The sequence below is a fragment of the Heterodontus francisci genome, chromosome 17 (genome assembly GCF_036365525.1).
Source record: "Heterodontus francisci isolate sHetFra1 chromosome 17, sHetFra1.hap1, whole genome shotgun sequence".
Classification (NCBI taxonomy): Eukaryota; Metazoa; Chordata; class Chondrichthyes; order Heterodontiformes; family Heterodontidae; genus Heterodontus; species Heterodontus francisci.
Genome location: NC_090387.1, coordinates 85,737,400 through 85,762,528, shown reverse-complemented (window position 1 = coordinate 85,762,528; position 25,129 = coordinate 85,737,400).

The window sequence follows — 25,129 nt, the reverse complement described above, 5'->3', positions numbered from 1 at the left end:
TTTACCGTCACACTGGGATTTAATCTAACACTGGGATTTACCCTCACACTGGGATTTACTCTCACACTGATATTTACTCTAACACTGGGATTTATTCTCATACCGGGATTTACCCTCACACTTGGATGTACTCGAACACTGGGATTTACCCTCACACTGGGACTTACTCGAACACTGGGATTTATTGTCACACTGGGATTTACACTCACACCGGGATTTATTCTAAGACTGGGATTTACTCACACACTGGGATTTATCCTCACACTGGGATTTACTCTCACATTGGGACTTACCCTCACACTGGGATTTACTCTAACACTGGGATTTACTCTCAGACTGGGATTTATTCTCACACTGGGATTTACTCTAACACTGGGATTTACCCTCACACTGGGATTTACCCTCACACTGGGATTTATTCTAACACTGGGATTTACTCTCACACTGGGATTTACTCTCACACTGGGATTTACCCTCACACTGGGATTTACTGTCCACACTGGGATTTACTCTAACACTGGGAGTTACTCCAACACTGGGATTTACTCTCACACTGGGATTTACCCTCACACTGGGATTTAGTCTCACACTGGGATTTACTGTCCACACTGGGATTTACTCTAACACTGGGATTTACTCCAACACTGGGATTTACTCCAACACTGGGATTTACTCCAACACTGGGATTTATTCTCACACTGGGATTTACTCTAACACTGGGATTTACCCTCACACTGGGATTTGCTCTCACACTGGGATTTATCCTAACACTGGGATTTACTCTAACACTGGAATTTATCCTAAAACTGGGATTTACTCTAACACTGGGACTTACCCTCACACTGGGATTTACCCTCACACTGGGATTTACCCTCACACTGGGATTTATTCTAACACTGGGATTTACTCTCACACTGGGATTTACTCTCACACTGGGATTTACCCTCACACTGGGATTTACTGTCCACACTGGGATTTACTCTAACACTGGGAGTTACTCCAACACTGGGATTTACTCTCACACTGGGATTTACCCTCACACTGGGATTTAGCCTCACACTGGGATTTACTGTCCACACTGGGATTTACTCTAACACTGGGATTTACTCCAACACTAGGATTTACTCCAACACTGGGATTTACTCTCACACTGGGATTTATTCTCACACTGGGATTTACTCTAACACTGGGATTTACCCTCACACTGGGATTTACTCTCACACTGGGATTTATCCTAACACTGAGATTTACTCTAACACTGGAATTTATCCTAACACTGGGATTTACCCTCACACTGGGATTTACTCTCACACTGGGATTTATCCTAACACTGGGATTTATTCTGAAACTGGGATTTATCCTAACACTGGGATTTACCCTCACACTGGGATTTACTCTGACACTGGGATTTACCCTCACACTGGGATTTACCCCCACACTGGGATTTATTCTCACACTGGGATTTATTCTCACACTGGGATTTACTCTAACACTGGGATTTACTCTCACACTGGGATTTACTCTAACACTGGGATTTACTCTCACACTGGGATTTACTCTCACACTGGGATTTACCCTCACACTGGGATTTACACTAGCACTGGGATTTACTCTCACACTGGGTTTTACCCTCACACTGGAATATACCCTCACACTGGGATTTACTCTAACACTGGGATTTACTCTGAAACTGGGATTTATCCTAACACTGGGATTTACCCTCACACTGGGATTTACTCTGACACTGGGATTTACCCTCACACTGGGATTTACCCCCACACTGGGATTTATTCTCACACTGGGATTTATTCTCACACTGGGATTTACTCTAACACTGGGATTTACTCTCACACTGGGATTTACTCTAACACTGGGATTTACTCTCACACTGGGATTTACTCTCACACTGGGATTTACCCTCACACTGGGATTTACACTAGCACTGGGATTTACTCTCACACTGGGTTTTACCCTCACACTGGGATATACCCTCACACTGGGATTTACTCTAACACTGGGATTTACTCTCAGACTGGGATTTATTCTCACACTGGGATTTACTCTAACACTGGGATTTATTCTCACACTGGGATTTACCCTCACACTGGTATTTACTCCAACACTGGGATTTACGCTCACACTGGGAATTTTCCTCACACTGGGATTTACCCTCACGCTGGGATTTACTCCAACACTGGGATTTACTCCAACACTGGGATTTACTCTCACACTGGGATTTATTCTCACACTGGGATTTACTCTAACACTGGGATTTACCCTCACACTGGGATTTACTCTCACACTGGGATTTATCCTAACACTGGGATTTACTCTAACACTGGAATTTATCCTAACACTGGGATTTACCCTCACACTGGGATTTACTCTCACACTGGGATTTATCCTAACACTGGGATTTATTCTGAAACTGGGATTTATCCTAACACTGGGATTTACCCTCACACTGGGATTTACTCTGACACTGGGATTTACCCTCACACTGGGATTTACCCCCACACTGGGATTTATTCTCACACTGGGATTTATTCTCACACTGGGATTTACTCTAACACTGGGATTTACTCTCACACTGGGATTTACTCTAACACTGGGATTTACTCTCACACTGGGATTTACTCTCACACTGGGATTTACCCTCACACTGGGATTTACACTAGCACTGGGATTTACTCTCACACTGGGTTTTACCCTCACACTGGGAAATACCCTCACACTGGGATTTACTCTAACACTGGGATTTACTCTCAGACTGGGATTTATTCTCACACTGGGATTTACTCTAACACTGGGATTTATTCTCACACTGGGATTTACCCTCACACTGGTATTTACTCCAACACTGGGATTTACGCTCACACTGGGATTTATCCTCACACTGGGATTTACCCTCACGCTGGGATTTAATCTAACACTGGGATTTATCCTCACACTGGGACTTACTCTCACACTGGGATTTACCCTCAAAATGGGATTTACTCTTACACTGGGATTTAGTCTCACACTGGGATTTACTGTCACACTGGGATTTACTCTAACACTGGGATTTACTCCAACACTGGGATTTATTCTCACACTGGGATTTACTCTAACACTGGGATTTCCCCTCACACTGGGATTTGCTCTCACACTGGGATTTATCCTAACACTGGGATTTACTCTAACACTGGAATTTATCCTAAAACTGGGATTTACTCTAACACTGGGACTTACCCTCACACTGGGATTTACCCTCACACTGGGATTTACCCTCACACTGGGATTTATTCTAACACTGGGATTTACTCTCACACTGGGATTTACTCTCACACTGGGATTTACCCTCACACTGGGATTTACTGTCCACACTGGGATTTACTCTAACACTGGGAGTTACTCCAACACTGGGATTTACTCTCACACTGGGATTTACCCTCACACTGGGATTTAGTCTCACACTGGGATTTACTGTCCACACTGGGATTTACTCTAACACTGGGATTTACTCCAACACTGGGATTTACTCCAACACTGGGATTTACTCTCACACTGGGATTTATTCTCACACTGGGATTTACTCTAACACTGGGATTTACCCTCACACTGGGATTTACTATCACACTGCGATTTATCCTAACACTGGGATTTACTCTAACACTGGAATTTATCCTAACACTGGGATTTACTCTCACACTGGGATTTATCCTAACACTGGGATTTATTCTGAAACTGGGATTTATCCTAACACTGGGATTTACCCTCACACTGGGATTTACTCTGACACTGGGATTTACCCTCACACTGGGATTTACCCCCACACTGGGATTTATTCTCACACTGGGATTTATTCTCACACTGGGATTTACTCTAACACTGGGATTTACTCTCACACTGGGATTTACTCTAACACTGGGATTTACTCTCACACTGGGATTTACCCTCACACTGGGATTTACACTAGCACTGGGATTTACTCTCTCACTGGGATTTACTCTAACACTGGGCTTTACCCTCACGCTGGGATTTACCCTCACACTGGGATTTATTCTAACACTGGGATTTACTCTCACACTGGGATTTACTCTCACACTGGGATTTACCCTCACACTGGGATTTAGTCTCACACTGGGATTTAATGTCACACTGGGATTTACTCCAACACTGGGATTTACTCCAACACTGGGATTTACTCTCACACTGGGATTTATTCTCACACTGGGATTTACTCTAACACTGGGATTTACCCTCACACTGGGATTTACTCTCACACTGGGATTTATCCTAACACTGGGATTTACTCTAACACTGGAATTTATCCATACACTGGGATTTACTCTAACACTGGGACTTACCCTCACACTGGGATTTACTCTCACACTGGGATTTATCCTAACACTGGGATTTATTCTCACACTGGGATTTATCCTAACACTGGGATTTATCCTAACACTGGGATTTACCCTCACACTGGGATTTATTCTCACACTGGGATTTACCCTCACACTGGGATTTACCGTCACACTGGGATTTAATCTAACACTGGGATTTACCCTCACACTGGGATTTACTCTCACACTGATATTTACTCTAACACTGGGATTTATTCTCATACCGGGATTTACCCTCACACTTGGATGTACTCGAACACTGGGATTTACCCTCACACTGGGACTTACTCGAACACTGGGATTTATTGTCACACTGGGATTTACACTCACACCGGGATTTATTCTAAGACTGGGATTTACTCACACACTGGGATTTATCCTCACACTGGGATTTACTCTCACATTGGGACTTACCCTCACACTGGGATTTACTCTAACACTGGGATTTACTCTCAGACTGGGATTTATTCTCACACTGGGATTTACTCTAACACTGGGATTTACCCTCACACTGGGATTTACCCTCACACTGGGATTTATTCTAACACTGGGATTTACTCTCACACTGGGATTTACTCTCACACTGGGATTTACCCTCACACTGGGATTTACTGTCCACACTGGGATTTACTCTAACACTGGGAGTTACTCCAACACTGGGATTTACTCTCACACTGGGATTTACCCTCACACTGGGATTTAGTCTCACACTGGGATTTACTGTCCACACTGGGATTTACTCTAACACTGGGATTTACTCCAACACTGGGATTTACTCCAACACTGGGATTTACTCCAACACTGGGATTTATTCTCACACTGGGATTTACTCTAACACTGGGATTTACCCTCACACTGGGATTTGCTCTCACACTGGGATTTATCCTAACACTGGGATTTACTCTAACACTGGAATTTATCCTAAAACTGGGATTTACTCTAACACTGGGACTTACCCTCACACTGGGATTTACCCTCACACTGGGATTTACCCTCACACTGGGATTTATTCTAACACTGGGATTTACTCTCACACTGGGATTTACTCTCACACTGGGATTTACCCTCACACTGGGATTTACTGTCCACACTGGGATTTACTCTAACACTGGGAGTTACTCCAACACTGGGATTTACTCTCACACTGGGATTTACCCTCACACTGGGATTTAGCCTCACACTGGGATTTACTGTCCACACTGGGATTTACTCTAACACTGGGATTTACTCCAACACTAGGATTTACTCCAACACTGGGATTTACTCTCACACTGGGATTTATTCTCACACTGGGATTTACTCTAACACTGGGATTTACCCTCACACTGGGATTTACTCTCACACTGGGATTTATCCTAACACTGGGATTTACTCTAACACTGGAATTTATCCTAACACTGGGATTTACCCTCACACTGGGATTTACTCTCACACTGGGATTTATCCTAACACTGGGATTTATTCTGAAACTGGGATTTATCCTAACACTGGGATTTACCCTCACACTGGGATTTACTCTGACACTGGGATTTACCCTCACACTGGGATTTACCCCCACACTGGGATTTATTCTCACACTGGGATTTATTCTCACACTGGGATTTACTCTAACACTGGGATTTACTCTCACACTGGGATTTACTCTAACACTGGGATTTACTCTCACACTGGGATTTACTCTCACACTGGGATTTACCCTCACACTGGGATTTACACTAGCACTGGGATTTACTCTCACACTGGGTTTTACCCTCACACTGGAATATACCCTCACACTGGGATTTACTCTAACACTGGGATTTACTCTCAGACTGGGATTTATTCTCACACTGGGATTTACTCTAACACTGGGATTTATTCTCACACTGGGATTTACCCTCACACTGGTATTTACTCCAACACTGGGATTTACGCTCACACTGGGATTTATCCTCACACTGGGATTTACCCTCACGCTGGGATTTAATCTAACACTGGGATTTATCCTCACACTGGGACTTACTCTCACACTGGGATTTACCCTCAAAATGGGATTTACTCTAACACTGGGATTTAGTCTCACACTGGGATTTACTGTCACACTGGGATTTACTCTAACACTGGGATTTACTCCAACACTGGGATTTATTCTCACACTGGGATTTACTCTAACACTGGGATTTACCCTCAGACTGGGATTTGCTCTCACACTGGGATTTATCCTAACACTGGGATTTACTCTAACACTGGAATTTATCCTAAAACTGGGATTTACTCTAACACTGGGACTTACCCTCACACTGGGATTTACCCTCACACTGGGATTTACCCTCACACTGGGATTTATTCTAACACTGGGATTTACTCTCACACTGGGATTTACTCTCACACTGGGATTTACCCTCACACTGGGATTTACTGTCCACACTGGGATTTACTCTAACACTGGGAGTTACTCCAACACTGGGATTTACTCTCACACTGGGATTTACCCTCACACTGGGATTTAGTCTCACACTGGGATTTACTGTCCACACTGGGATTTACTCTAACACTGGGATTTACTCCAACACTGGGATTTACTCCAACACTGGGATTTACTCTCACACTGGGATTTATTCTCACACTGGGATTTACTCTAACACTGGGATTTACCCTCACACTGGGATTTACTGTCCACACTGGGATTTACTCTAACACTGGGAGTTACTCCAACACTGGGATTTACTCTCACACTGGGATTTACCCTCACACTGGGATTTAGCCTCACACTGGGATTTACTGTCCACACTGGGATTTACTCTAACACTGGGATTTACTCCAACACTAGGATTTACTCCAACACTGGGATTTACTCTCACACTGGGATTTATTCTCACACTGGGATTTACTCTAACACTGGGATTTACCCTCACACTGGGATTTACTCTCACACTGGGATTTATCCTAACACTGGGATTTACTCTAACACTGGAATTTATCCTAACACTGGGATTTACCCTCACACTGGGATTTACTCTCACACTGGGATTTATCCTAACACTGGGATTTATTCTGAAACTGGGATTTATCCTAACACTGGGATTTACCCTCACACTGGGATTTACTCTGACACTGGGATTTACCCTCACACTGGGATTTACCCCCACACTGGGATTTATTCTCACACTGGGATTTATTCTCACACTGGGATTTACTCTAACACTGGGATTTACTCTCACACTGGGATTTACTCTAACACTGGGATTTACTCTCACACTGGGATTTACTCTCACACTGGGATTTACCCTCACACTGGGATTTACACTAGCACTGGGATTTACTCTCACACTGGGTTTTACCCTCACACTGGAATATACCCTCACACTGGGATTTACTCTAACACTGGGATTTACTCTCAGACTGGGATTTATTCTCACACTGGGATTTACTCTAACACTGGGATTTATTCTCACACTGGGATTTACCCTCACACTGGTATTTACTCCAACACTGGGATTTACGCTCACACTGGGATTTATCCTCACACTGGGATTTACCCTCACGCTGGGATTTAATCTAACACTGGGATTTATCCTCACACTGGGACTTACTCTCACACTGGGATTTACCCTCAAAATGGGATTTACTCTAACACTGGGATTTAGTCTCACACTGGGATTTACTGTCACACTGGGATTTACTCTAACACTGGGATTTACTCCAACACTGGGATTTATTCTCACACTGGGATTTACTCTAACACTGGGATTTACCCTCAGACTGGGATTTGCTCTCACACTGGGATTTATCCTAACACTGGGATTTACTCTAACACTGGAATTTATCCTAAAACTGGGATTTACTCTAACACTGGGACTTACCCTCACACTGGGATTTACCCTCACACTGGGATTTACCCTCACACTGGGATTTATTCTAACACTGGGATTTACTCTCACACTGGGATTTACTCTCACACTGGGATTTACCCTCACACTGGGATTTACTGTCCACACTGGGATTTACTCTAACACTGGGAGTTACTCCAACACTGGGATTTACTCTCACACTGGGATTTACCCTCACACTGGGATTTAGTCTCACACTGGGATTTACTGTCCACACTGGGATTTACTCTAACACTGGGATTTACTCCAACACTGGGATTTACTCCAACACTGGGATTTACTCTCACACTGGGATTTATTCTCACACTGGGATTTACTCTAACACTGGGATTTACCCTCACACTGGGATTTACTATCACACTGCGATTTATCCTAACACTGGGATTTACTCTAACACTGGAATTTATCCTAACACTGGGATTTACTCTCACACTGGGATTTATCCTAACACTGGGATTTATTCTGAAACTGGGATTTATCCTAACACTGGGATTTACCCTCACACTGGGATTTACTCTGACACTGGGATTTACCCTCACACTGGGATTTACCCCCACACTGGGATTTATTCTCACACTGGGATTTATTCTCACACTGGGATTTACTCTAACACTGGGATTTACTCTCACACTGGGATTTACTCTAACACTGGGATTTACTCTCACACTGGGATTTACCCTCACACTGGGATTTACACTAGCACTGGGATTTACTCTCTCACTGGGATTTACTCTAACACTGGGCTTTACCCTCACGCTGGGATTTACCCTCACACTGGGATTTATTCTAACACTGGGATTTACTCTCACACTGGGATTTACTCTCACACTGGGATTTACCCTCACACTGGGATTTAGTCTCACACTGGGATTTAATGTCACACTGGGATTTACTCCAACACTGGGATTTACTCCAACACTGGGATTTACTCTCACACTGGGATTTATTCTCACACTGGGATTTACTCTAACACTGGGATTTACCCTCACACTGGGATTTACTCTCACACTGGGATTTATCCTAACACTGGGATTTACTCTAACACTGGAATTTATCCATACACTGGGATTTACTCTAACACTGGGACTTACCCTCACACTGGGATTTACTCTCACACTGGGATTTATCCTAACACTGGGATTTATTCTCACACTGGGATTTATCCTAACACTGGGATTTATCCTAACACTGGGATTTACCCTCACACTGGGATTTATTCTCACACTGGGATTTACCCTCACACTGGGATTTACCGTCACACTGGGATTTAATCTAACACTGGGATTTACCCTCACACTGGGATTTACTCTCACACTGATATTTACTCTAACACTGGGATTTATTCTCATACCGGGATTTACCCTCACACTTGGATGTACTCGAACACTGGGATTTACCCTCACACTGGGACTTACTCGAACACTGGGATTTATTGTCACACTGGGATTTACACTCACACCGGGATTTATTCTAAGACTGGGATTTACTCACACACTGGGATTTATCCTCACACTGGGATTTACTCTCACATTGGGACTTACCCTCACACTGGGATTTACTCTAACACTGGGATTTACTCTCAGACTGGGATTTATTCTCACACTGGGATTTACTCTAACACTGGGATTTACCCTCACACTGGGATTTACCCTCACACTGGGATTTATTCTAACACTGGGATTTACTCTCACACTGGGATTTACTCTCACACTGGGATTTACCCTCACACTGGGATTTACTGTCCACACTGGGATTTACTCTAACACTGGGAGTTACTCCAACACTGGGATTTACTCTCACACTGGGATTTACCCTCACACTGGGATTTAGTCTCACACTGGGATTTACTGTCCACACTGGGATTTACTCTAACACTGGGATTTACTCCAACACTGGGATTTACTCCAACACTGGGATTTACTCCAACACTGGGATTTACTCTCACACTGGGATTTATTCTCACACTGGGATTTACTCTAACACTGGGATTTACCCTCACACTGGGATTTACTCTCACACTGGGATTTATCCTAACACTGGGATTTACTCTAACACTGGAATTTATCCTAACACTGGGATTTACCCTCACACTGGGATTTACTCTCACACTGGGATTTATCCTAACACTGGGATTTATTCTGAAACTGGGATTTATCCTAACACTGGGATTTACCCTCACACTGGGATTTACTCTGACACTGGGATTTACCCTCACCCTGGGATTTACCCCCACACTGGGATTTATTCTCACACTGGGATTTACTCTCACACTGGGATTTACTCTAACACTGGGATTTACTCTCACACTGGGATTTACTCTAACACTGGGATTTACTCTCACACTGGGATTTACCCTCACACTGGGATTTACACTAGCACTGGGATTTACTCTCACACTGGGATTTACTCTAACACTGGGCTTTACCCTCACACTGGGATTTACCCTCACACTGGGATTTACTCTCACACTGGGATTTACCCTCACACTGGGATTTAGTCTCACACTGGGATTTACTGTCACACTGGGATTTACTCCAACACTGGGATTTACTCCAACACTGGGATTTACTCTCACACTGGGATTTACTCTCACACTGGGATTTATTCTCACACTGGGATTTACCCTCACACTGGGATTTACTCTCACACTGGGATCTATCCTAACACTGGGATTTACTCTAACAATGGAATTTATCCATACACTGGGATTTACTCTAACACTGGGACTTACCCTCACACTGGGATTTACTCTCACACTGGGATTTATCCTAACACTGGGATTTATTCTCACACTGGGATTTATCCTAACACTGGGATTTACCCTCACACTGGGATTTATTCTCACACTGGGATTTACCCTCACACTGGGATTTACCGTCACACTGGGATTTAATCTAACACCGGGATTTACCCTCACACTGGGATTTACCGTCACACTGGGATTTACTCTAACACTGGGATTTATTCTCATACCGGGATTTACCCTCACACTTGGATGTACTCGAACACTGGGATTTACCCTCACACTGGGACTTACTCGAACACTGGGATTTATTGTCACACTGGGATTTACACTCACACCGGGATTTATTCTAAGACTGGGATTTACTCACACACTGGGATTTATCCTCACACTGGGATTTACTCTGACATTGGGACTTACCCTCACACTGGGATTTACTCTAACACCGGGATTTATTCTCACACTGGGATTTACCCTCACACTGGTATTTACTCCAACACTGGGATTTATCCTAACACTGGGATTTATTCTGAAACTGGGATTTATCCTAACACTGGGATTTACCCTCACACTGGGATTTACTCTGACACTGGGATTTACCCTCACACTGGGATTTACCCCCACACTGGGATTTATTCTCACACTGGGATTTATTCTCACACTGGGATTTACTCTAACACTGGGATTTACTCTCACACTGGGATTTACTCTAACACTGGGATTTACTCTCACACTGGGATTTACTCTCACACTGGGATTTACCCTCACACTGGGATTTACACTAGCACTGGGATTTACTCTCACACTGGGTTTTACCCTCACACTGGAATATACCCTCACACTGGGATTTACTCTAACACTGGGATTTACTCTCAGACTGGGATTTATTCTCACACTGGGATTTACTCTAACACTGGGATTTATTCTCACACTGGGATTTACCCTCACACTGGTATTTACTCCAACACTGGGATTTACGCTCACACTGGGATTTATCCTCACACTGGGATTTACCCTCACGCTGGGATTTAATCTAACACTGGGATTTATCCTCACACTGGGACTTACTCTCACACTGGGATTTACCCTCAAAATGGGATTTACTCTAACACTGGGATTTAGTCTCACACTGGGATTTACTGTCACACTGGGATTTACTCTAACACTGGGATTTACTCCAACACTGGGATTTATTCTCACACTGGGATTTACTCTAACACTGGGATTTACCCTCACACTGGGATTTGCTCTCACACTGGGATTTATCCTAACACTGGGATTTACTCTAACACTGGAATTTATCCTAAAACTGGGATTTACTCTAACACTGGGACTTACCCTCACACTGGGATTTACCCTCACACTGGGATTTACCCTCACACTGGGATTTATTCTAACACTGGGATTTACTCTCACACTGGGATTTACTCTCACACTGGGATTTACCCTCACACTGGGATTTACTGTCCACACTGGGATTTACTCTAACACTGGGAGTTACTCCAACACTGGGATTTACTCTCACACTGGGATTTACCCTCACACTGGGATTTAGTCTCACACTGGGATTTACTGTCCACACTGGGATTTACTCTAACACTGGGATTTACTCCAACACTGGGATTTACTCCAACACTGGGATTTACTCTCACACTGGGATTTATTCTCACACTGGGATTTACTCTAACACTGGGATTTACCCTCACACTGGGATTTACTATCACACTGCGATTTATCCTAACACTGGGATTTACTCTAACACTGGAATTTATCCTAACACTGGGATTTACTCTCACACTGGGATTTATCCTAACACTGGGATTTATTCTGAAACTGGGATTTATCCTAACACTGGGATTTACCCTCACACTGGGATTTACTCTGACACTGGGATTTACCCTCACACTGGGATTTACCCCCACACTGGGATTTATTCTCACACTGGGATTTATTCTCACACTGGGATTTACTCTAACACTGGGATTTACTCTCACACTGGGATTTACTCTAACACTGGGATTTACTCTCACACTGGGATTTACCCTCACACTGGGATTTACACTAGCACTGGGATTTACTCTCTCACTGGGATTTACTCTAACACTGGGCTTTACCCTCACGCTGGGATTTACCCTCACACTGGGATTTATTCTAACACTGGGATTTACTCTCACACTGGGATTTACTCTCACACTGGGATTTACCCTCACACTGGGATTTAGTCTCACACTGGGATTTAATGTCACACTGGGATTTACTCCAACACTGGGATTTACTCCAACACTGGGATTTACTCTCACACTGGGATTTATTCTCACACTGGGATTTACTCTAACACTGGGATTTACCCTCACACTGGGATTTACTCTCACACTGGGATTTATCCTAACACTGGGATTTACTCTAACACTGGAATTTATCCATACACTGGGATTTACTCTAACACTGGGACTTACCCTCACACTGGGATTTACTCTCACACTGGGATTTATCCTAACACTGGGATTTATTCTCACACTGGGATTTATCCTAACACTGGGATTTATCCTAACACTGGGATTTACCCTCACACTGGGATTTATTCTCACACTGGGATTTACCCTCACACTGGGATTTACCGTCACACTGGGATTTAATCTAACACTGGGATTTACCCTCACACTGGGATTTACTCTCACACTGATATTTACTCTAACACTGGGATTTATTCTCATACCGGGATTTACCCTCACACTTGGATGTACTCGAACACTGGGATTTACCCTCACACTGGGACTTACTCGAACACTGGGATTTATTGTCACACTGGGATTTACACTCACACCGGGATTTATTCTAAGACTGGGATTTACTCACACACTGGGATTTATCCTCACACTGGGATTTACTCTCACATTGGGACTTACCCTCACACTGGGATTTACTCTAACACTGGGATTTACTCTCAGACTGGGATTTATTCTCACACTGGGATTTACTCTAACACTGGGATTTACCCTCACACTGGGATTTACCCTCACACTGGGATTTATTCTAACACTGGGATTTACTCTCACACTGGGCTTTACTCTCACACTGGGATTTACCCTCACACTGGGATTTACTGTCCACACTGGGATTTACTCTAACACTGGGAGTTACTCCAACACTGGGATTTACTCTCACACTGGGATTTACCCTCACACTGGGATTTAGTCTCACACTGGGATTTACTGTCCACACTGGGATTTACTCTAACACTGGGATTTACTCCAACACTGGGATTTACTCCAACACTGGGATTTACTCCAACACTGGGATTTATTCTCACACTGGGATTTACTCTAACACTGGGATTTACCCTCACACTGGGATTTGCTCTCACACTGGGATTTATCCTAACACTGGGATTTACTCTAACACTGGAATTTATCCTAAAACTGGGATTTACTCTAACACTGGGACTTACCCTCACACTGGGATTTACCCTCACACTGGGATTTACCCTCACACTGGGATTTATTCTAACACTGGGATTTACTCTCACACTGGGATTTACTCTCACACTGGGATTTACCCTCACACTGGGATTTACTGTCCACACTGGGATTTACTCTAACACTGGGAGTTACTCCAACACTGGGATTTACTCTCACACTGGGATTTACCCTCACACTGGGATTTAGCCTCACACTGGGATTTACTGTCCACACTGGGATTTACTCTAACACTGGGATTTACTCCAACACTAGGATTTACTCCAACACTGGGATTTACTCTCACACTGGGATTTATTCTCACACTGGGATTTACTCTAACACTGGGATTTACCCTCACACTGGGATTTACTCTCACACTGGGATTTATCCTAACACTGGGATTTACTCTAACACTGGAATTTATCCTAACACTGGGATTTACCCTCACACTAGGATTTACTCTCACACTGGGATTTATCCTAACACTGGGATTTATTCTGAAACTGGGATTTATCCTAACACTGGGATTTACCCTCACACTGGGATTTACTCTGACACTGGGATTTACCCTCACACTGGGATTTACCCCCACACTGGGATTTATTCTCACACTGGGATTTATTCTCACACTGGGATTTACTCTAACACTGGGATTTACTCTCACACTGGGATTTACTCTAACACTGGGATTTACTCTCACACTGGGATTTACTCTCACACTGGGATTTACCCTCACACTGGGATTTACACTAGCACTGGGATTTACTCTCACACTGGGTTTTACCCTCACACTGGAATATACCCTCACACTGGGATTTACTCTAACACTGGGATTTACTCTCAGACTGGGATTTATTCTCACACTGGGATTTACTCTAACACTGGGATTTATTCTCACACTGGGATTTACCCTCACACTGGTATTTACTCCAACACTGGGATTTACGCTCACACTGGGATTTATCCTCACACTGGGATTTACCCTCACGCTGGGATTTAATCTAACACTGGGATTTATCCTCACACTGGGACTTACTCTCACACTGGGATTTACCCTCAAAATGGGATTTACTCTAACACTGGGATTTAGTCTCACACTGGGATTTACTGTCACACTGGGATTTACTCTAACACTGGAATTTACGCTCACACTGGGATTTATCCTCACACTGGGATTTACCCTCACGCTGGGATTTAATCTAACACTGGGATTTATCCTCACACTGGGACTTACTCTCACACTGGGATTTACCCTCAAAATGGGATTTACTCTAACACTGGGATTTAGTCTCACACTGGGATTTACTGTCACACTGGGATTTACTCTAACACTGGGATTTACTCCAACACTGGGATTTATTCTCACACTGGGATTTACTCTAACACTGGGATTTACCCTCACACTGGGATTTGCTCTCACACTGGGATTTATCCTAACACTGGGATTTACTCTAACACTGGAATTTATCCTAAAACTGGGATTTACTCTAACACTGGGACTTACCCTCACACTGGGATTTACCCTCACACTGGGATTTACCCTCACACTGGGATTTATTCTAACACTGGGATTTACTCTCACACTGGGATTTACTCTCACACTGGGATTTACCCTCACACTGGGATTTACTGTCCACACTGGGATTTACTCTAACACTGGGAGTTACTCCAACACTGGGATTTACTCTCACACTGGGATTTACCCTCACACTGGGATTTAGTCTCACACTGGGATTTACTGTCCACACTGGGATTTACTCTAACACTGGGATTTACTCCAACACTGGGATTTACTCCAACACTGGGATTTACTCTCACACTGGGATTTATTCTCACACTGGGATTTACTCTAACACTGGGATTTACCCTCACACTGGGATTTACTATCACACTGCGATTTATCCTAACACTGGGATTTACTCTAACACTGGAATTTATCCTAACACTGGGATTTACTCTCACACTGGGATTTATCCTAACACTGGGATTTATTCTGAAACTGGGATTTATCCTAACACTGGGATTTACCCTCACACTGGGATTTACTCTGACACTGGGATTTACCCTCACACTGGGATTTACCCCCACACTGGGATTTATTCTCACACTGGGATTTATTCTCACACTGGGATTTACTCTAACACTGGGATTTACTCTCACACTGGGATTTACTCTAACACTGGGATTTACTCTCACACTGGGATTTACCCTCACACTGGGATTTACACTAGCACTGGGATTTACTCTCTCACTGGGATTTACTCTAACACTGGGCTTTACCCTCACGCTGGGATTTACCCTCACACTGGGATTTATTCTAACACTGGGATTTACTCTCACACTGGGATTTACTCTCACACTGGGATTTACCCTCACACTGGGATTTAGTCTCACACTGGGATTTAATGTCACACTGGGATTTACTCCAACACTGGGATTTACTCCAACACTGGGATTTACTCTCACACTGGGATTTATTCTCACACTGGGATTTACTCTAACACTGGGATTTACCCTCACACTGGGATTTACTCTCACACTGGGATTTATCCTAACACTGGGATTTACTCTAACACTGGAATTTATCCATACACTGGGATTTACTCTAACACTGGGACTTACCCTCACACTGGGATTTACTCTCACACTGGGATTTATCCTAACACTGGGATTTATTCTCACACTGGGATTTATCCTAACACTGGGATTTATCCTAACACTGGGATTTACCCTCACACTGGGATTTATTCTCACACTGGGATTTACCCTCACACTGGGATTTACCGTCACACTGGGATTTAATCTAACACTGGGATTTACCCTCACACTGGGATTTACTCTCACACTGATATTTACTCTAACACTGGGATTTATTCTCATACCGGGATTTACCCTCACACTTGGATGTACTCGAACACTGGGATTTACCCTCACACTGGGACTTACTCGAACACTGGGATTTATTGTCACACTGGGATTTACACTCACACCGGGATTTATTCTAAGACTGGGATTTACTCACACACTGGGATTTATCCTCACACTGGGATTTACTCTCACATTGGGACTTACCCTCACACTGGGATTTACTCTAACACTGGGATTTACTCTCAGACTGGGATTTATTCTCACACTGGGATTTACTCTAACACTGGGATTTACCCTCACACTGGGATTTACCCTCACACTGGGATTTATTCTAACACTGGGATTTACTCTCACACTGGGATTTACTCTCACACTGGGATTTACCCTCACACTGGGATTTACTGTCCACACTGGGATTTACTCTAACACTGGGAGTTACTCCAACACTGGGATTTACTCTCACACTGGGATTTACCCTCACACTGGGATTTAGTCTCACACTGGGATTTACTGTCCACACTGGGATTTACTCTAACACTGGGATTTACTCCAACACTGGGATTTACTCCAACACTGGGATTTACTCCAACACTGGGATTTACTCTCACACTGGGATTTATTCTCACACTGGGATTTACTCTAACACTGGGATTTACCCTCACACTGGGATTTACTCTCACACTGGGATTTATCCTAACACTGGGATTTACTCTAACACTGGAATTTATCCTAACACTGGGATTTACCCTCACACTGGGATTTACTCTCACACTGGGATTTATCCTAACACTGGGATTTATTCTGAAACTGGGATTTATCCTAACACTGGGATTTACCCTCACACTGGGATTTACTCTGACACTGGGATTTACCCTCACCCTGGGATTTACCCCCACACTGGGATTTATTCTCACACTGGGATTTACTCTCACACTGGGATTTACTCTAACACTGGGATTTACTCTCACACTGGGATTTACTCTAACACTGGGATTTACTCTCACACTGGGATTTACCCTCACACTGGGATTTACACTAGCACTGGGATTTACTCTCACACTGGGATTTACTCTAACACTGGGCTTTACCCTCACACTGGGATTTACCCTCACACTGGGATTTACTCTCACACTGGGATTTACCCTCACACTGGGATTTAGTCTCACACTGGGATTTACTGTCACACTGGGATTTACTCCAACACTGGGATTTACTCCAACACTGGGATTTACTCTCACACTGGGATTTACTCTCACACTGGGATTTATTCTCACACTGGGATTTACCCTCACACTGGGATTTACTCTCACACTGGGATCTATCCTAACACTGGGATTTACTCTAACAATGGAATTTATCCATACACTGGGATTTACTCTAACACTGGGACTTACCCTCACACTGGGATTTACTCTCACACTGGGATTTATCCTAACACTGGGATTTATTCTCACACTGGGATTTATCCTAACACTGGGATTTACCCTCACACTGGGATTTATTCTCACACTGGGATTTACCCTCACACTGGGATTTACCGTCACACTGGGATTTAATCTAACACCGGGATTTACCCTCACACTGGGATTTACTCTCACACTGATATTTACTCTAACACTGGGATTTATTCTCATACCGGGATTTACCCTCACACTTGGATGTACTCGAACACTGGGATTTACCCTCACACTGGGTCTTACTCGAACACTGGGATTTATTGTCACACTGGGATTTACACTCACACCGGGATTTATTCTAAGACTGGGATTTACTCACACACTGGGATTTATCCTCACACTGGGATTTACTCTGACATTGGGACTTACCCTCACACTGGGATTTACTCTAACACCGGGATTTATTCTCACACTGGGATTTACCCTCACACTGGTATTTACTCCAACACTGGTATTTACGCTCACACTGGGATTTATCCTCACACTGGGATTTACCCTCACGCTGGGATTTAATCTAACAATGGGATTTATCCTCACACTGGGACTTACTCTCACACTGGGATTTACCCTCAAAATGGGATTTACTCTAACACTGGGATTTAGTCTCCCACTGGGATTTACTGTCACACTGGGATTTACTCTAACACTGGGATTTACTCCAACACTGGGATTTATTCTCCCACTGGGATTTATTCTGACACTGGGATTTACTCTAACACTGGGATTTACCCTCACACTGGGATTTGCTCTCACACTGGGATTTATCCTAACACTGGGATTTACTCTAACACTGGAATTTATCCTAAAACTGGGATTTACTCTAACACTGGGACTTACCCTCACACTGGGATTTACTCTCACACTGGGATTTATCCTAACACTGGGATTTATTCTCACACTGGGAGTTATCCTAACACTGGGATTTACCCTCACACTGGGATTTATTCTCACACTGGGATTTACCCTCACACTGGGATTTACCCTAACACTGGGATTTATTCTCACACTGGGATTTATCCTAACACTGGGATTTACCCTCACACTGGGATTTACCCTCACACTGGGATTTACTCTCACACTGATATTTACTCCAACACTGGGATTTATTCTCACACTGGGATTTACCCTCACACTTGGATGTACTCGAACACTGGGATTTACCCTCACACTGGGATTTACACGAACACTGGGATTTATTGTCACACTGGGATTTACACTCACACTGGGATTCATTCTAAGACTGGGATTTACTCACACACTGGGATTTATCCTCACACTGGGATTTACTCTCACATTGGGATTTACCCTCACACTGGGATTTACTCTAACACTGGGATTTACCCTCAAACTGGGATTTACTCTAACACTGGGATTTATACTCACACGGGGATTTACCCTCATGCTGGGATTTACTCTAACACTGGGATTTACCCTCACACTGGGATTTACTCTAACACTGGGATTTACCCTCACACTGGGATTTACTCTGACACTGGGATTTACCCTCACACTGGGATTTATTATTACGCTGGGATTTATTCTCACACTGGGATTTACCCTCACACTGGGATTTACTCTAACACTGGGATTTACTCTCACACTGGGATTTACTCTAACACTGGGATTTACCCTCACACTGGGATTTACCCTCACACTAGGATTTACTCTAACACTGGGATTTACTCTCACACTGGGATTAACTCTAACACTGGGATTTACTCTCACACTGGGATTTATCCTCACACTGGGATTTACCCTCACGCTGGGATTTACTCTAACACTGGAATTTATCCTCACACTGGGATTTACTCTAACACTGGGATTTACCCTCACACTGGGGTTTACTCACACACTGGGATTTACTCTCACACTGGGATTTACTCTCACACTGGGATTTATCCTCACACTGGGATTTATTCTCACACTGGGATTTACCCTCACACAAGGATTTACTCCAACATTGGGATTTATTCTCACGAATGGGATTTACTCTAACACTGGGATTTACCCTCACACTAGGATTTACTCTAACACTGGGATTTACCCTCACACTGGGATTTACACTAACACTGGGATTTATTCTCACACTGGGATTTATCCTAACACTGGGATTTATTCTCACACTGGGATTTACCCTCACACTTGGATGTACTCGAACACTGGGATTTACCCTCACACTGGGATTTACTCGAACACTGGGATTTATTGTCACACTGGGATTTACACTCACACTGGGATTCATTCTAAGACTGGGATTTACTCACACACTGGGATTTATCCTCACACTGGGATTTACCCTCACACTTGGATGTACTCGAACACTGGGATTTACCCTCACACTGGGATTTACTCGAACACTGGGATTTATCCTCACACTGGGATTTACTCTCACATTGGGATTTACCCTCACACTGGGATTTACTCTAACACTGGGATTTACCCTCAAACTGGGATTTACTCTAACACTGGGATTTACTCTCACACTGGGATTTATACTCACACGGGGATTTACCCTCATGCTGTGATTTACTCTAACACTGGGATTTACCCTCACACTGGGATTTACTCTAACACTGGGATTTACCCTCACACTGGGATTTACTCTGACACTGGGATTTACCCTCACACTGGGATTTATTATTACGCTGGGATATATTCTCACACTGGGAATTACCCTCACACTGGGATTTACTCTAACACTGGGATTTACTCTAACACTGGGACTTACTCTCACACTGGGATTTACTCTAACACTGGGATTTACCCTCACACTGGGATTTACCCTCACACTAGGATTTACTCTAACACTGGGATTTACTCTCACACTGGGATTAACTCTAACACTGGGATTTACTCTCACACTGGGATTTATCCTCACACTGGGATTTACCCTCACGCTGGGATTTACTCTAACACTGGAATTTATCCTCACACTGGGATTTACTCTAACACTGGGATTTACCCTCACACTGGGATTTACTCTCACACTGGGATTTATCCTCACACTGGGATTTATTCTCACACTGGGATTTACCCTCACACAAGGATTTACTCCAACATTGGGATTTATTCTCACGAATGGGATTTACTCTAACACTGGGATTTACCCTCACACTAGGATTTACTCTAACACTGGGATTTACCCTCACACTGGGATTTACTCTAACACTGGGATTTACTCTAACACTGGGATTTAACCTCACACTGGGATTTATTCTTACGCTGGGATTTACCCTCACACTGGCATTTACCCTCACACGGGGATTTACCCTCACACTAGGATTTACTCTAACACTGGGATTTACCCTCACACTGGGATTTACCCTCACACTGGGATTTACTCTAACACTGGGATTTGCTCTAACACTGGGATTTAACTTCACACTGGGATTTATTCTTACGCTGGGATTTACCCTCACAGTGGCATTTACCCTCACACTGGGATTTACTCGAACACTGGGATTTATTGTCACACTGGGATTTACACTCACACTGGGATTTATTTTAAGACTGGGATTTACTCACACACTGGGATTTATCCTCACACTGGGATTTACTCTCACATTGGGACTTACCCTCACACTGGGATTTACTCTAACACTGGGATTTACTCTCAGACTGGGAATTATTCTCACACTGGGATTTACTCTCACACTGGGATTTATTCTCACACTGAGATTTACCCTCACACTGGTATTTACTCCAACACTGGGATTTACGCTCACACTGGGATTTATCCTCACACTGGGATTTACCCTCACGCTGGGATTTAATCTAACACTGGGATTTATCCTCACACTGGGACTTACTCTCACACTGGGATTTACCCTCAAAATGGGATTTACTCTAACACTGGGATTTAGTCTCACACTGGGATTTAGTCTCACACTGGGATTTACTCTAACACTGGGATTTACTCCAACACTGGGATTTATTCTCACACTGGGATTTACTCTAACACTGGGATTTACCCTCACACTGGGATTTGCTCTCACACTGGGATTTATCCTAACACTGGGATTTACTCTAACACTGGAATTTATCCTAAAACTGGGATTTACTCTTACACTGGGACTTACCCTCACACTGGGATTTACTCTCACACTGGGATTTATCCTAACACTGGGATTTATTCTCACACTGGGAGTTATCCTAACACTGGGATTTACCCTCACACTGGGATTTATTCTCACACTGGGATTTACCCTCACACTGGGATTTACCCTAACACTGGGATTTATTCTCACACTGGGATTTATGCTAACACTGGGATTTACCCTCACCATGGGATTTACTCTCACACTGATATTTACTCTAACACTGGGATTTATTCTCACACTGGGATTTACCCTCACACTTGGATGTACTCGAACACTGGGATTTACCCTCACACTGGGATTTACTCGAACACTGGGATTTATTGTCACACTGGGATTTACACTCACACTGGGATTCATTCTAAGACTGGGATTTACTCACACACTGGGATTTATCCTCACACTGGGATTTACTCTCACATTGGGATTTACCCTCACACTGGGATTTACTCTAACACTGGGATTTACCCTCAAACTGGGATTTACTCTAACACTGGGATTTACTCTCACACTGGGATTTATACTCACACGGGGATTTACCCTCATGCTGGGATTTACTCTAACACTGGGATTTACCCTCACACTGGGATTTACTCTAACACTGGGATTTACCCTCACACTGGGATTTACTCTGACACTGGGATTTACCCTCACACTGGGATTTATTATTACGCTGGGATATATTCTCACACTGGGATTTACCCTCACACTGGGATTTACTCTCACACTGGGATTTACTCTCACACTGGGATTTACTCTAACACTGGGATTTACCCTCACACTGGGATTTACCCTCACACTAGGATTTACTCTAACACTGGGATTTACTCTCACACTGGGAATAACTCTAACACTGGGATTTACTCTCACACTGGGGTTTAATCACACACTGGGATTTACTCTCACACTGGGATTTACTCTCAAACTGGCATTTACCCTCACACTGGGATTTACTCTAACACTGGGATTTACCCTCACACTGGGATTTAGTCTAACACTGGGATTTATTTTTACGCTGGGATTTACCCTCACACTGGGATTTACTCTAACACTGGGATTTATTCTCACACTGGGATTTACCCTCACACTGGGATTTGCTCTCACACTGGGATTTACTCTCACACTGGGATTTACCCTCACACTGGGATTTACTCTAATACTGGGATTTACCCTCAAACTGGGATTTACTCTAACACTGGGATTTATTTTTACGCTGGGATTTACCCTCACACTGGGATTTACTCTAACACTGGGATTTATTCTCACACTGGGATTTACCCTCACACTGGGATTTGCTCTCACACTGGGATTTACTCTCACACTGGGATTTACCCTCACACTGGGATTTACTCTAATACTGGGATTTACCCTCAAACTGGGATTTACTCTAACACTGGGATTTACTCTCACACTGGGATTTACTCTCACACTGGGATTTATACTCACACTGGGATTTATCCTCATGCTGGGATTTACTCTAACACTGGGATTTATCCTCACACTGGGATTTACTCTAACACTGGGATTTACCCTCACACTGGGATTTACTCTAACACTGGGATTTGCCCTCACACTGGGATTTGCTCTAACACTGGGATTTACCCTCACACTGGGATTTATTATTACGCTGGGAATTACCCTCACATTGGGATTTACCCTCACATTGGGATTTACTCTAACCCTGGGATATATTCTCACACTGGGATTTACCCTCACACTAGGATTTACTCTCACACTGGGATTTACTCTCACACTGGGATTTACTCTAACACTGGGATTTACCCTCACACTGGGATTTACCCTCACACTGGGATTTACTCTAACACTGGGATTTACTCTCACACTGGGATTGACTCTAACACTGGGATTTACTCTCACACTGGGATTAACTCTAACACTGGGATTTACTCTCACACTGGGATTTATCCTCACACTGGGATATATTCTCACGCTGGGATTTACTCTAACACTGGAATTTACTCTCACACTGGGATTTACTCTCACACTGGGATTTACTCTAACACTGGGATTTACCCTCATACTGGGATTTACCCTCACACTGGGATTTACTCTAACACTGGGATTTACTCTCACACTGGGATTAACTCTAACACTGGGATTTACTCTCACACTGGGATTTATCCTCACACTGGGATTTACCCTCACGCTGGGACTTACTCTAACACTGGAATTTATCCTCACACTGGGATTTACTCTAACACTGGGATTTACCCTCACACTAGGGTTTACTC